General features: G+C 36.4%; 1 protein-coding gene across 4 annotated transcripts in view; it reads left to right on the top strand.

The window, feature by feature from the left end:
* The window catches only part of LOC149777543 (uncharacterized), a 77,423-nt gene that overhangs the window by 15,246 nt on the left and 48,898 nt on the right, over positions 1–13,279 (top strand). The gene's annotated exons all lie outside the window — the stretch shown is intronic.

Raw genomic sequence — 13,279 nt, 5'->3', positions numbered from 1 at the left:
GTCTCGGATTCGGTCAATGTTGGTATGTGAGAAAGCTTGCCAGTAGCTTATCGTGGGTCGGTGGCTCTTTCCGGGGATTTCCCGGATTCTTCCTCCACCATTAATACTGGCCGCCATGTATAGCATATCGTGTGCTGAAAAATGGCGTTTAAGCCTACAACAACAACAGCAGCAGCAGCAGATAAAACTTCCTGTGTTCACTCCTTTCTGGGATAAATCGAACGATATGCCCACTTTGATAGTTCCTGTCGTGCATCCATTGGAAATTTTGTCAGATACCAGCATGAAAACGATGTATACAGGAGAGTGGGCAAAGGAAGTTTGATCACTGGGATTTCCCTTATACTGATTGAGCCGTTTCCCGTTACGCCGACAACGGCAGGAGCTATGAAAATGGAGTATATTCGTTGGATTTGACCCAGAAAAACGCGAAAGCAACCCTCTGCAAGGGGAATTATATGCACGTTATTATCTTCATATTGTGCAGAGTGTAAGATCCCGAGAAAATGTACTCTGTCGTCACGCTCCTTTGTCCGTTCGGTATCATATAGCAATTTGATAGAAGGCTATACAAAATGATATAAAAACACTTGTGAGATATGAGGGTCAGTAAAATCTAAGTCATGAAGATACTTTTTAAATTATGTATAACATCTGATTTTCCCATTATATACAGCCTCTGACCGAATTAGATCATAACATTAGAGTCAAGAGGATTTTCATGGGATTTACATTCATTTACATTGGCTCAACATAAACTCAAATTGGCCATAATGGTTAATTTGGACTAGTGTCCGTTTCATCGGAATTTCAAATAAGCTCCGGGGGGGGGGGACGATAAGCATGCATAGGCGTCTTTTGTACTAGCATCCACGGTGATGAAAAGAAGAAATGAACGAAAATGTGAAGGAATGAAAAAGGAAAACTTATGTTCCTGTTTTTTATGCAGTAACTTTTTTCCACTATGGACTATATCCATTATAAGTCAGGTTACTTCAGAAGTAAACATATTTGTCGGACACAATATGTGTAGTTCAGCTTATTATTTTCTTTTTATCTGACACACAGGTGCTCGACGCGAGCTTGATGTTGAGAAGAAAAAAAAACAATAATCTAAAGGAAAAATTCATCCAGAGTGACAAAAATACCTTAGATTACCCCCATGGCCCGTTCTGACATAGGACCCTCTCTATCATAATATATAAGAGAGAAGGTACGGAACTTCCAAATACTTCGCTCCACCCATGACCCTCGATTTGTTTCTGCTATTTCCGTCTTTAAAGGCACACGTCCACACTATATGGCTTGTTTTACTCCTGAGATATTGTTCTATCCATCAAGCCATCATTGACCTTTCTACGCTGTACCGAACTGAATTTACGGGCTCCGAAACGTGCGATTTTCGCAAATTTTTTGATTGTGGACAAGTCCGTGCACATGTGAAAACCGCTGACAAGAGTTATATGGACAATGTTTTAAACTCTATGGTGCATCCCTTCTTGAATTACAGAACAGTGGTATATGCAGAAGTAAGTTTTTTACTTACCATTAACTCAATTCTACTTTATGAATCCTGTTCCATGCAAGAATTAGACATCGTCTTCTTTACTGCACATACATTTTTGTATACATGCGACTCTATTTTCAAAATAGGTAAACTATGCGGCACACGCGTCAACACCGAAATATGATTGGCTCAAAAGGTTATACTTATTATCAGAGGAGCACGGACTTGTCTCAACAGTAAAACTTCGCGAAAAGGCAACGTTTCGGAGCCCGTAACTTCAATTTGGTACAACGTAGAAAAGTCAATGATGGCTTGATGGATAGAAAAATATCTCAGGAGTAAAACAAGCCATATAGTGCCTTTAAAGACGGAAACAGCAGAAACAAATCGAGGGTCATGGGCGGAACAAAGTATTTGGAACTTCCTTACCTTCTCTCTTATATTATGATAGAGAGAGTCCTATGTCAGAACGGGCCATGGGGGTAATCTAAGGTATTTTTGTCACTTTGGATGATTTTTTCCTTTAGATTATTGTGTTTTTTTTCTCAACATCAAGCTCGCGTCGAGCACCTGTGATCTGACACTTCTATTGTCGTTACAAAATAAAACGAACAGCAGTAACTAAGTGCCTTAAGATTTAGACCAGAAACTCACCACCCATTTTTGATTGATACTGTTGAATCTCGTTACGATGATTTAGACCTGAGACTCGCCACCCGTGTGTGATCGAGATCATTTTAGCCCCATTTCCTGTGTTTTGTCATTATCAGCGAAAAACTGTATTCCTTGAGAAACAAATAAGCAAATTTGATACTAATACCTGATAACAAAGTTAATTTTGGTATGTATGCTATTAAACAGTATTTTATCATTGATTCATCACCTGCGCGTGAAAGAGCCCACTAGTATCCGTCATGTAGAGCCAAGTTTCCAAAAATCACCTATGCAGGTATGTGTAATGCGTCAATTAAAACGTTTTTGAATGTCAAGAGTTTGCTGTATAACGCCAATGACTTTCCAGTATGTTAATTAGTTAGTAATGCAGGGCGGTAGTTTATTTGTTTCGATCTAACTCTTCTCTTGAAAATAGCTACACTATTAGCAGTCCAACGGCACGCAAATGAATCAAGGAACTAGGATGCAAGGGCTGGTGTTTTTATGTCTCCTTCGGTACTAATGATGGCATCCGTATCTAGATGACTTTAAGGTACATAATAACCTAATACACTTTTCAACGTCTCTGATAGAAATATGAATCTTTTGCATAGGTGTGGAGTCACTGTACTACGTATTACGTGTATCCTGTAAGGTACAAGCATATTACTTGTAAATGCAGCATATATACCTGTGCAGGTTGATTTCAAGTTCTAACGTTTGGGTTGTTTTTTATATATAGATTTTATATATCTCCAAATCGTTTTTACTATCAAATATTTGACCCAGATGTAATGCAATGTATTCCTTGCTATGAGGGGAAGATATTAAAATCTTCGTCAGATTTGTTCATCTTCTTACTCCTTTTGTAAAATGTATTCTTTTTCTTTGTAAGAATTTTAATCTTTTGTGTTTTCATTGCCCTATCTGCTTTACTCTGTTATTATCCATGGTGCATATGGTTTACTTTAGTATTATTCATGGTATATCTGGTTTAGTCTAGTGTTATCCATCGTATATCTGGTTTAGTCTAGTGTTAGCCATGGTATATCTGGTTTAGTCTAGTGTTAGCCATGGTATATATGGTTTAGTCTAGTGTTATCCATGGTATATCTAGTTTAGTCTAGTGTTATCCATGGTATATCTGGTTTAGTCTAGTGTTATCCATGGTATATCTGACTTACTTTATATTTTCTTATTGGGGATATATTTATATTTACTTTGAAATAAGTCACCTTTAAAACTATTACAGTTGTCCTTCACTAATTTATTCTCAGGATTAAATGCTAGATATGTGTCTCTGAATGCTGACAAGTCGCTTCAGGTTTGATCCTATTCGCTTGTTTGTAATTAAACAGTTCTTGTGTGTTTGTTAGTCTGAATTGTTTTAATTACAGTAAATGCTCCTGGTGTGTACATATAATTTGCTTGAGCCTGCCTACAACCTCTGCTACGTCTTGTATACAATACTACCGCTTAACAATTTACCGTATAGCATTTCACATAGTTGTCAGAAATTTTAATAATTTAGGAGGAAGCAGTCTATGGATTTGATTTGAACATTACGATAGGCAAACTAAAATGAGAAAATGATGTTTATTGCGAAGCGAAAGGCAATATACAGACGGAAATTGTTGAGTGGAGATCATATTAACATTATCCTGTTCACTTCTGGTGATGATAAGTAGTATTGATTCTTTGTTTCATCCAGAGGTCTCAATTGAAAATATATTTTTTTTTCCTTTTGCGTCTGCATCAAATACTATAAAGTACAAGTCAGATAGTTCACGTACGCACTCTAAGTTCCTTTTTGCGGCTACATGTGTCATTTTAGAGAATTTGATTACACATACCTTTAAATGGAGTTAATCCACTTTATTTCACGTATTGTCCATCAAAAATCTATTGACGAATACTGTGTAAATTCATCGAGAAATGCTTAACGGCAAATTCAATGATAGTGATAGTTTTCGGCGCAGTCAAGCAAGCGGGGTGATCTTTTTTAAACCGGTTTTGTCGCGCTGTGATGTAAGAGGGAACGCGCCTACGATTGCGAAGAAGTTGTACAACAAACATAAACAGAGACGCGACGTTGTCGTCATTTATAAACAAAGCCTGGGAAAACATCAGCAGAGCAAAGGGCACGCAAGTCCAATAAATTAGAGGCAATTATGTTGCTTCCTATATATCTTCTGTACCATAAGTCATGTCTTTTATTTCAGTTCTTTTATAATACTTATTTTTCCCTTACAAATATATTCCTTCCCACACGTATAAGACAGAGAAACACGGCTGTTAATTCAGATATTAAATTTTACGTCATGTTAAATTATCATTTTGAAAAAATGTCGTATGTAAAAGTTTAGAGTAAAATGTATTGCTCCTCTGTTCCATTCATAGTTGAACATCCATACATGAGATGAATGAAAATACGCGTGACTTCCTGTTCGCGTGATCTTACCTTGATTCCCCCTGCACACGTAATAATTCATTCTAAGATAAACTTTCTTCACCCAGTCTAATGTCGAACTGTACTATAGTAAAGGTCTCACAGGTCATGTAGGTCTTCAACACTGACTATTGCAGTAACGGGTGTCATTTTTTGGAATTAGATTCACTTCATTTGGATTCTCACACATCCACATTCGTTTGGAAGATCGTTATTTAGTCTTCCCGAGAAGTGCATACGACAAAATAATGTTTCAGTACGCGGACATTGACGAAATGAACCTCAAGGTATGATCCAGGACAATCCGGATTGAACGTCACACACTGTGATGCCACAGTGAAAGCTATGCATATTGATAAACAAGTTCGTACTACGCTGTATTGTAAAGATTCCACTCGATGTGCTCTTTTCTTGACTTAAGTTTAGTACATGACCAGCGTGTGTATGTCATTTGGATTTTTTAAGTGGCTTTAAAATAATTTCAGTCATATCGCTACGTTGTCTGCAATATGGCACCAGGCCGACCAGTCCAAACACTAACCTCTTAATGCTGAGTGCCTAGCGAGGCAGCTGTTAGTAACAGTTTTACAAGTCTTTGGTATGACTCGGCACGGGCTCAAACCCGCGACCTCCCGCTTTCGAGGCAGTGCTGTAGACAGCGATCACGGGCCCTGGGGTAAGAAACACCTGATTCTTTTCTAGTTCTTGTTGTAGCAAAAAATTTCTTTTATAAAATTACAAATTATTGTTTGACCCGGGCCCCCTTACGGACAAGGGCCCTGGTGATATATCCCCGGTAGACCCCCCCCCCCCCCCGATCGGTCCTGATCCGAGGAGGATGCTCTAAATACTAGGCCACCGGAGCGGTCTACATCTCCAGCATTGTAAAAGACCGTAGCGGTCGATAATTTTCGTCAGGAAGTTTCTCAGTGACAGTTAAGGTGCAGAGCATTCAATAATCAGGATTGAATAGACTTTGGTTTGAAAAAAATTTGTGTTAAATTTTAAAAGAACAATTTATATTTAATGAAAATGAGTAAATGAGCATACATGACCTTTGTGACTTTTATTATACATTAATAATTTTGTAGATTTTGTATCTTTAACTATCATAAAAATCGATCTCACAAAAATGCAGTAATGTTTTTTTTTGTAATGGTGCAAACTTATATATATATATATATATATATATATATATATATATATATATATATATATATATATATATATATATATTAGTCTTATAAGGGTGTTCAGACCCAAAACCCCGTCTTGAACTACGAAAACAACTTTGTTGAGGCAACAGCGTCTATTTCATAATCGATTACAAACACGACAACATGACATTGAATCTTCGCCATTGTCAAACAAAAAAGGGTTTGATCCCGAACACCCCCTTTATAAGATTACTGATATATTTCACACAAAATGGCAGGCAATTTTTATATCTGATATTTCACACAAAATTGAACTGCTAGCAGTTTGTGTCTTGCACTCTACTATATCTAACAGCCACACAAAATTCCAGTCATGCGATCATTGAAAAAGACGCGATATACTTAAACGGGTAATTCTAAAATAATACAAAGCTAATTTCCAGGTGCAACTCGCCTGGCACCTCTGAACCTCATAGCGCCAGGGGTTTGCTTAGGAGTCTGTATTTTATTACAAACTCTCTCGCGCTCAGCGATCCAACAATTGCAAAATCGAAAATCAGCATGGACAGCCGTTTGAACCTCCAAAATTTCGTTTCACACAGCGATTCATCAAGGGATATGTTTACGCACAATGTAAAATCAAATATAATAATTATCCAAGAGATATCCAACGTCATTCAACCTGGTCGTGAGGTACTCCTTTTTTCATATTTCGCAACTCTGTTCGGTGTCATAACTACGAGCAAATTGTCCTTGGCTCGTATTTCCTGTATCAGATCTAACATTATAAACTTTTCACCTCTTGATAAGCTCGAAGTTGATTATTGCTATTTCACACGATGTATATGTATTCTCATATTTTGGCTCGATCTTTTTATTTATTGTCGATAATGCAATACCTATCTCCGGAACTATGAACACTATTGGGTTTGCCGTTGCCCCGGCTGTAGCAATTCCAGCTGTTGTTGGTGATATTGGAATATAATTCCGCGAGCTTATGTTTCGGCTGGAATATTTTCTGGCGCGTCTAATACAATAAAGTTTTTTTTATGGTAATATTTATAGTATTTGACCAGCTTGTCTCTATCGTTGTCTTAGAGACCAGATGAAATATGATTGAAGTCTATTATTTCTTTATTCGTTATTATGAAAGTAGTTCTGTAATTATTTCAATAGTAGTAGAAAAATGTTTTCAGCTGAAACCTTATCTATTAGATCACTACATTTTTATTGATAGGATCGGCAAGAAACTCTCTGTACTTATCATACAGTTCAGATGAAATATCATATTTGATATCTGTTAATGCTGACGATGAAAATGGAGGATGAAAATGTATTGGCATTTCAGTAATATCATTGACTCTCTCACGATAAATATCTTCTGTTTCGTCGATATAACTAACAACATAAGATAACTGACCCAGTTTAAAATTTTTAAGTACTAGATGTTGCCTGTGAATTGCATAAGCTGTTGCAAAACTTAAAAGACCGCGAATATCAGCTTCCCCTATATCTAAGGTGGTTAGATTTAGGTATCCAGCAATCAGCTCTGTGATATGTTTGTATTTTGTTTCTGTCAATATTTTTCCAGCTTCTTTTGTACAGTTTTTCAACGCAACAATTTTAGAACTATTATGTACTTCACAATCTTCGTCAATTCCAGGTTTCACAGTTATAACATCGTCGTGCTATTGATAAAATATATCTCGTTCAACCTTATCATATAACTTAATTATAGACTCAATTTCTGATACTGCGTTTAATGCAGCATTAATGCGATTTACGTTATACTTTTCTTTATCGCCGGTGAAAAAGTCTGTACAAACTAGACATGCTGTTGTTAGCAGGTTAATGTTAGTACTGTTATCTACTATTTCTAACAGGCATTTTAATCATAATAGTCCATACCGAGTACACGGAATACTAAACGTTTAGCAAATGTGTCCTTGACCTTGCGATTTGTTAGAAACTTGTATTTCCTTGTTTCGTAAGCTCATGATGAATGTTCTTTAGTCGCACTTGTTCTGGTTTCTTACCACCACGAAATTGTGTTTTTATAAGGTTAGATTTATCAATGGTCAAACCATTTTCTTTATTTAGCTCAAGTAGTGTATTTGTCAAATATTGTTCAACCTTTAACAGCCGCTCCTCACACTCGCTTACATGACAGTATTTGCTAATTCTATCAAAGTCCCTGATCGCGTATTTCAGCTCAGGGCGCTCATTCCTGAAACTCTAGAAATTTATACTGTTCTCGATTAAACCGGGGGAACGTAAAGTTATTTTTTTTCTTCATTCAAGCAATTATATTTATTGCACTTGCTTCCACCACACTTTCTGTGTCTAGCGAATCAGCATCAGCTATTTCGATCTCCGTTTTCGGGTTTAGTATAAAGTTATAAAACTCTTTTGCGAATCTGATCGAGGGGGAATCAACAGACATTATAGAATACAATCACATTCAATCACCGCGTACTAGCACGCCAGCCTATACTAGGTCATCAAGTGTATACATCTGAAACATGGATAAACCTGGATATTGACCTATAGCGCTGGTAACATAAATCCGGAAATACGAGTACTTGTTTATGGTTCCTGCAGAACGAAGTGTAAATTGCTGAGAAGTAGTAGTCACAAAATCACCGAATAATGCCCCATACAGTTCACCCCATGTTGTATCATCGTTCGATCCTCTTAATCGCCTGTATCCGACATTAACATTTATTTTACCTCGTAAATGAATATTCCATATTGCTACGGCAGCTGGACACTTTATTTGAATCCGAAATCAAGATGTTTCTCCGTCTGTGATACACTCTAACCCGCCAGTTATAAGGCTGATAAACACAAACGCTTAATGTGGATTATTCTCCTAAGAATAACTTGACGCTGTTACAACAAAACCATAACGATTATTAACAGGATCTGTGAGATGTGGAATAGCTCGTTCTGTACTACCACTAATCACTTGCGATTGTTTAACACTATCCACGTACTGTTTATTGGTAAGATCGGATGCACAAACGGGTATATACGTAGAAGTTAACTTATTGGCAACCATATCGATCGTACCTGTAACTGTACCACCGGATTTTTAGCATATAATATAAGATAATTAGCATCTGCAGAAGAAATTGTACTCCATGATTATGCTCTTATCTCAGCGTCAACATACACTTTTTTGTTAGATAAAAGGGTGATTGGATTATAGGCCGTTGTTATTTTATTCGAGCCCATGCTTAACATGCCTGATATAGTATCATCGGAATTTACTACTTGTGATTCAATATTCGTTGCTATGTTATCGTCAACGTAATTTTTGTTTGTTAAATCTGATACCGCTTATGGAATTGTCTTAGTTGTTATCTTATTCGATCCCATGTCCAGATTTCCCACCATTGTATCACCGGATTTTATTGCGAAGTTATCCTTGACAAACTTTACATTTGTTACAGAATCGCTATTGGTCAAAGTTGTATTATCAAGTTGAGTATTAAAAATTAATTTTCCACCGATATCGATATTTCCAACCATCGTCCCACCAGATAACGACAAATTATTAGCTACCGAGCTGAGTTGTTCCTCGCTTACCGTTTGTGAGTTATTTATGCTAGTAGGGGCTATTTAGTTTCAAGATTTACAATATATTTTTACTTATGTTGATATTTTTAGTCATCTTTCCACCAATTATTGACAACTTACTATTGCTGATAGCTTTAACTTGGGCAAAACGTACTTCTTGTGAGTTATCTGGGTCGATAGGTGGATATGTTGTCTCAAGGTCTATCATTCGCTGACCGGACATACTTAAGTTACCGGTCATCCTTCCACCAGTTATTGACAACTCAGCAATATTGACTGCATTAAGTTGTGCAAAACTTACGGCCTGTAAGTTATCTGGGTTGATTGGTGGATATGTTGTTTCGAGGTCTTGCACTCGCTGACCTTACATGATAAGGTTGCCGGTCATTATGTCACCGGATCGCTTAAGATAATTTGTTAGATAAACATCTGCTGTTGTTGCAGTTGCTTCACCGGATGAACTCCTGATTAACGTACCAAATTTTATGTAGAAGCGCATGTTATTTTATTTGCCGCTGACAAAATTTTGTGCACATGGTATATGATGAGCATAATAAACTTTGACATTAAACGAGTAACAAAAAAAACCCCAACAATTTTGGGTTACCGGATCGGCATGACCTGATAAGTTGGACGTCCTGGATCTGGCAAAACAAACTTGCTAATGAACTTGCTACTCAACGACATATTCAACTACGATCGGGTGCATATTTGTACGATAAATCCCCAGCAGGACCAATATCAACGAGTTCAATGAAAAACTATAACAAAATGAATTTGGTGCTGGCGAAGATATATTTGTTATAAGAACCCCTGAAAATCTTGTACTAAACTCGGACGAATATAAGATTATTGTGTTTGATGATATTCCGTTGAGCAATGCTGAGATGGACAAAATCAAATCTTACTTCTCATTACCAAGAAATCGAAGATATAATGCAATTTATCTTGCACAAGATTTTTATAACGTCGATCGTTCTATCAGAAGAAATACGGGTTCTTTTATTTTGTTTAACGGACTTGACAACATTTACGTGCAAAACATATCACGATGTTTCAAGATATGAAGCACATGTTTCGATGCGGAATAGACAAGTTCTTAGACTGTAAAGAAGTATAAAATTAATATGTTATTCACATTGATGGACAAGGCGCGGATAAATCTTCTAATAAACTATGTGGTCCCAAGAGCTGCGTTTAAGAAAAAAGTTGAACAAAAATGTGCTGGACAAAAACAAACGACAGAAGAAACTGCTAGACTATTTAAGCCTATCACCGAGTATGTATTTGGCAAACAACTCGGTGTTGATAAACTATCACCGGAAGATCTAGAAAACTAACAGATAAAGATTTGCGAGGAGTACTCGAAAAAGGACAAAAGAAAATTGCTATGGATAATGTTGAGCGAATTGGTGATCATGATGCACGACAAGCTGAGGTTTTAGAAGAAATGAAAGATAATGTTTTTCGTTATTTAGTTAGCAAAGGAGAGAACAACGCGAAAGACAAAATATCCCTGAGGAAGTAAACACGAGAAGAATTTTTATTTATTTATAAAAACACCATCTACAGAAAAATCAGTGCCACAGAATATTTTGCGATTCGAGTTTGACAAAAAAATATGTCATGTTTGAAACAAAAAAAAAAAGATTATGGACTAAAAATCAAGATTCTTTTTTTTAAAAAAATTGATTAATATAATACAAAAAGCAGATAAGGCTAGAAATTGTTTAGTTTTGGCACTGAAATTGATGACGCCAAAAAATATTATGAAATATTACAACAAGGGTTATTGCTAAGATATATTTGAAAGTTTTTGAAAGTGTTAGGTTATGAAAAAGGTTTTACAGCTGCAAAAATTTTAAACAATTGCGAAGGAAATAGACGATGAGGAGGTAAATAAAATTTAAAAAAAGCGAGCAGCAGAATATATAATTCGATACGCAATTTGAATCAGATTCTGAATATGATATTGTGGTAGAAACATCATGTCGTGGACTAAAGATCATTAACTTGGCAGCTGATATTATTGATCGACTGATGCTAATCTCATCGAAAGAAACGGGAAACACTAGCACAAAAATAGACAATGAAATAGTTGAAATACTTGATTATCTAAGATCAAACAGATCTTTAACGACTGATGAGTATCATTTGTTACACAGCGATCTGATTCGCGGTGAATTAATTCGCTAGCACAAACCAGTTATTATGTTTTATAAGCGAATAGCAAATAAATATTTTACTCGACTCATCTAAAATAAACTTCGAACAGTTTTTTATAATGATGATATCGAACTTGATCCTAGGTCCCAAAAGCAATATGAGATCAGATTAATATCTGCTACTGTCTGGCACTCTATGACAAATGTAAAAACTAACGCCAACGATGATTTTACGTTCGGTTTGAAAACCAATGGCGTCATCGAGTGGAAATCTGTTAAGATACCACATGACGCCAACAACGTCACAGCTATTAGCAAAACAATAAGGTTTCTTATAACCGCTGGCAGTAATGGTATATCATCTGATAATTTCGAGATCATTCCAATTACAAAACACTTCGAACAAGAATAACGTTAAAAACAAATTGTTTATCGATCTTAGTAGCCAATACACAATCATATCGTTGCTCAGATTCAATAAGCGATAATACAGATCTGACACATCCACGACAGCATCGTATGACAGCGAGTCAGCCGTCAACATAACAGATGTAAATACAATCATGATAAACTGTTCTATTGCAACCGGGTGATACACGACACGAGATAGCCAAGAACAAACGATTTATTCGTTTAGACCTGATGTTCCACCGCGTTCTTTATTGCAAGTAAATCCGAGACAGATAATATACTATCCGATCAGTGTTGAAAATCAATTATATCTATCACCATGACGCTTACCGATCAATCAGTCCGTCAGATTGATCTCAACAACGAAATTGTTACTATCTTCATCTGCGCGTCAGTAGCTGTCCATAATGAGTTTGCTGAACAAAGAAAATTTTATCAGACAATTTGTATAACAAGATGGAACAACGAAACATTTATCACATAAAAATAGTAGGTGGTTTTTCGGGAATATCTTCTAAAACGTAATCGAAAATATACAAAGAATAGCTCACAAAGTAGCACCTATCGCGTTAGACGCGTCAAAAGCTTTTGCAACAGGAGCCGCATTTTCAGCAGGAACAACTGTCGGACAAAATATAGCTGATAAAATCAAAGGTGGAGTGCCAAGCGGTCCGGATATAAAATAGGTTATTTCTGAAATAGCACCAACATCACAAGTACAAAATTATTGTCTCCGGCTTGAGAAAATATTATTAGAAAGTTAATAACACGAGCTAGACCTCAGAGTGCTTGCACTCAGTTTGATGTTGCTGCGTTTTAGGTTGTTTAAAATAATCACGATTTTGTCTGACGATTACAGTATAAATGTCAGTAAAAAATTATCTTGACCTTGCCGATGAGATAAACGTAGAGGACTCTGCAAACGAGTTTGAGTATGTTGAATATCTTGACGAGAAACCTAATGAGCATAACAAGATGAGGATTAGAACATTTATCACTCGAAATGGAGATGTGTTTTTATTTCCTCATAAAGCCGTTCTTGAAGTACAAGGAAGTATAACGACAGCAGTTAATCCTCCATTAGCAATTGTTGCTTGTGTTTGGTGAATAACGGGTGAAGTTTATTTAAAAGCGTCAGATAACAGATCGCCAATCAAACAGTTGAAGATATTTCTATGCTCTTGCGATAGCAAGTACAATTCTTAACACTGTGTCGTTCAGCGATGATTACTCGAGATCTAGTTCAACAAATGTGCTAAATTGCAACGAGGGATATGATAAACGAAAAGCGTTTGCAGAACTATCAAACAAACTTACGATGATGCTTCTGTTAAGTACAATACTAGGGTTTTTC

Source organism: Sinohyriopsis cumingii, chromosome 18 (assembly GCF_028554795.1).
Source record: "Sinohyriopsis cumingii isolate HCF-2022 chromosome 18, ASM2855479v2, whole genome shotgun sequence".
Classification (NCBI taxonomy): Eukaryota; Metazoa; Mollusca; class Bivalvia; order Unionida; family Unionidae; genus Sinohyriopsis; species Sinohyriopsis cumingii.
Note: the sequence above shows the minus strand (reverse complement) of the source record. Positions and strands in the feature narration are given on the sequence as shown.